At 33.7% G+C, this 3,870-nt stretch overlaps 1 long non-coding RNA gene across 1 annotated transcript; it reads left to right on the top strand.

Annotated features, from left to right (window-relative positions):
* The first annotated feature begins 702 nt into the window (after positions 1-702).
* On the top strand, positions 703-3,615 carry LOC307012488. The gene is made up of 5 exons (XR_013800623.1): positions 703-811; positions 1,103-1,218; positions 1,504-1,574; positions 2,256-2,347; positions 3,303-3,615. It is a non-coding gene; the product is annotated as an uncharacterized lncRNA (long non-coding RNA).
* The last annotated feature ends 255 nt before the right edge of the window (positions 3,616-3,870 follow it).

Raw genomic sequence — 3,870 nt, forward strand, 5'->3', positions numbered from 1 at the left:
AAAGAGTGTTTTTGTGAGTACTTTTCACTCTCACAGTATGTAGCAGAGCTCAAAACTAAAACATATGATTGCATCACTGTTGTAAAGGACTTGTTCACGTGAGCTGTGATTTGGAATTTTTGTTCAGCAGCAGGATTCACTTTAGTTTTACTGACTTAGCATTACATGCACTCAAAAAAATGATTCTTTGATGTTGTTCACTTTGTTTATACCATTCATTTCGATTTAACACCATTGTATCAGGTTTAATGTTCAAACACTATTGCATCATGTTAAACTGACTTGTAACGGTTACTATTTGGCTTAACTTGATGTTTTCATTTTAATAGAACAAGTTCCAATCAAGTAACTCAGAAATTAATTTAATCTGATAGTTTACGTCTATGCCTGACCACAATATATATATATAGCCTATATATATATTTTTTTTTACTTACTCCATGATTTCTAATTTCTTTTAAATAATTGTCTCTGAGAAATTACGTTTGTATAGCATAAGGGCTCATTTTATTATGCCGTTTTCTTTTATAACTAAACTAAAAGCTAATCAAATAAAAACATAAACAATAGTAAATACATAAATCTAATTTAAATCATAAAGCCACATAAATCATTAAGACTTAACTACTTTTACTCATGGCAAAATATTATCCAGGAGTGTTTCACAAGAAGCAAAAAAAAAACGCGCGCATTTTCTCTCAGGCAGTCGTTTGTTTGCCCAGGGCCCCAGGCGCCCATCCCCCACACTGGCTGCGCGCTCACATCACTCACGGGTCACAGCAGGACTGCTAACGGTCAAGAAAAATAACAGGTGAGCATTTCGAACTTCTTTATCCCCATTTAAAGCACATTTGAACGTTTTGTGTCTTATTGTCGTACTTCTTTATCTGAAGGTTAACCATCCCAGTAGCTAATGTACGTAGCAGCTAATGTTAGCTAGCAAAGAAACGGAACCAACGCGCGCGCGCCATTAAGTTAACTTACGTTAACGTTACATCAAAGACAGTTATTAGCGGCATGTGTTACGTTAAATATGCAGTGTTTTACACCACCACAGTTTGTCAGTGGGAAATTAATAAATATTGTGTTTGATTTCTCACAGTTGGACAAACATTTTTTATTTTATTTTAAAACGGAGACGGCTGACGGACGGACCATCTTCTAACGTTAACGTTAACGTTACATCTCTAACCGTCATTCACACCACATAAACAACAGGTAACGTTAACGCAAACCCATCCATTCATACATTACAATGTTAAAACTTTTTGTTAATCGTTTTATGATCTGTTTCGTCAATTTTATCTAGCATATCCATGTAATGCTTATTACTAAAGCAGCCGAAGTCTCGGTGAACAAGTGGCTCGAGGACCGATTATGATGGCTGTTTTGCTAACATTAGTTAACATTTTAGACTGTTATTTGCTTCTCACGTTTTCTAATTTGAAACCCAAACCCACACTAACAATGTTGTTTTCATGCTTTGTAAATAAATATTTTCAGAGTAAAGGCAGTGAGGGATGGTGTGATATCAATGTCAACAAGATGATGCAATACTATGAGCCTAAAACGAAGTAAGTAAAGTTAGAATTCACATAATAATAAAAAAAAACTGATTGTTTTTAGTGTTGTATGAGATGTAAATGGTCACATATTATGACCAGTTATTTAAATACATTGTTTGTTACGTTACATTGTTCAGTTTCAGAGATGTCTTGCAGCACAAGTGGCAAAAAAAAACCTTCTGAAGAAATGCAATATTTTTAGAATTAAATTTAAATCTTTGATCAACTCATACACAGCCCAAACGAAAAATTACGCAAACCTCAACTAACATCAAACCATTTTGTTTCTTGCACCACATGAATAACATCATGACATCCAAGGACTAATGATGTTTTATGTAATGAAGTGTGCCACCATTTTTTATTTAGAACCTATTGGCTAAGTTCAATTTCAACTTAAATTTTAGTCTGTCTATGATTCAGAGTAACTTTGTATTACTTCAGAAGAATACCAGTGAAGTCTTGAATATTCTAGCTATAGTATACTTTCTTAAAATGGATAAAAATATATAATTTGTGTTATATTTCCACTTATCCTGAAGTTTGCCTTGGATTTTGTATAAAGGTGTCAGGTAATTGCTAATACTAGGTTTGCAGTCGTTGAAAGTTGTCTTATGAATCATAAAAATAAACTCAATAAATGTTGCTTAATTGTGTTACATTACCATTGTTTTGTGTTTTGCCTTCAAGTGCAAAAATGGCATTGATGTCATTAGAACTACGATCCTGACATGTCTACTATCTCAAAGGAAGAGTCAGCTGATGATTTCAAGACACACAAGGTAGGAAACATGTCAGGACTACATTATTTACTTAGGAATACTTTATCCTTTTAGCTGACATTAGCATACATGCATGACTTGGATAGTGCACCTAAAAATAAAATGAAAATGGTCATGATTTACTCACCCTCATGTTCCAAAACCATAATTTTGTTAATCTTAAGAAAAATAAATAAATAATATATTTCATCATTTTTGTCATATTTTATCCATTGAAAGTCTAGGAAATCTTTATTTTTAAGCTTCAGAAAGTAAGTTAATTTAGTCTTTTATTCACATAATATACATTCAACAATACACACATGTAATGCAAATATTTTAAAGGGAAGCTCAATCGTGCTTGCTTGACACAAACCTCAGTTTGTGCTATCTCAAGCTTCTCAATTAAATGTATTAATCAAGCCTGTGTCTTGTTGGAAGGCTTGTATAAAACTGCTTTATTCGTATGGATTAGCTATGTCTTTATGTACTTGAAGCTAAACTGATTGTCTAGACTTTTGATGGATGGTCCCATGGATATATATATATATATATAAAAAACAAGATTCTTGTGTTTGGTATGATGTGATAGTGAGTAAATGATGACAGAATTTTCATTTTGGGGTGAACTATCCTTTTTAAGTACCACTTTACTTTCTACTTTGTAATAAAGAAACGACTGATGCCAAATTACATTTTATTTTTTATTTTTTAAGCTCTAGAACATACAACCGATAAACCCCTGACATTTTTTCCCAATACAATCCTTCTGACAAACATCTCTGGAAGACGTGTTGTGAAAACTACTACAGGGTTTTAAATGGGCACAAACCCTACTGAATAAACACTACTCTGATCCTTCACGCCTTTATTTTAATTTATGAAAATTTAAATGTCTGCCCTCAAAAGGGTTGTTTTTATGATATGTGGTGACATACACTAACACTTTACTTTTTTTTTTTTTTTATGCATTTAGAAAAAGGAGTTTGACCAGGTGCAGCAGTGTCGCCATCGGTGAGGAGGAACGTTGTCTTTAAACTCACTGGATGTTTTGATTGAAGATGAGGTGGTGATGTCTACCAAGTCTTGGTCAGTGCACTGCTGCTGTTTTTTGCACTTATTTATGCCCATATTTAGAGTACACTAACTTCTCAGTTTATTCATAAAGTGCTGTTGAATCTATAGGAAACATTTTACTTAAAGGGATAGTTCACTTTGAAATTAAATGTTGGTATGTTTTATCTTACCTGAAGTGCATCCAAGATGTAGGTGTCTGTCTCTGCAGTAGTTTCAATTTTGATATTTTTAGGTCAAACCGTTCTTGTCTGTCAGTCATATGATGCAGGTATATAGGCACTGTCTCCAAAAGCATGCAGAGAAAAGTCCAAAATAAAAAATTCCCCATCGTAATTGCACATTGATGGCCTAAGCTCGCGCGAACTTATCCGGGAGTGTTGAGTTTTCACTTATTCCCAATTTGTAAGCCTTCTATCTTGACACACTACTCGCTTCATTGTTCAGGTCAATCAAAGGCATGCGTTGAG

This window comes from Phoxinus phoxinus (assembly GCF_949152265.1).
Source record: "Phoxinus phoxinus genome assembly, chromosome: 16".
Lineage (NCBI taxonomy): Eukaryota > Metazoa > Chordata > Actinopteri > Cypriniformes > Leuciscidae > Phoxinus > Phoxinus phoxinus.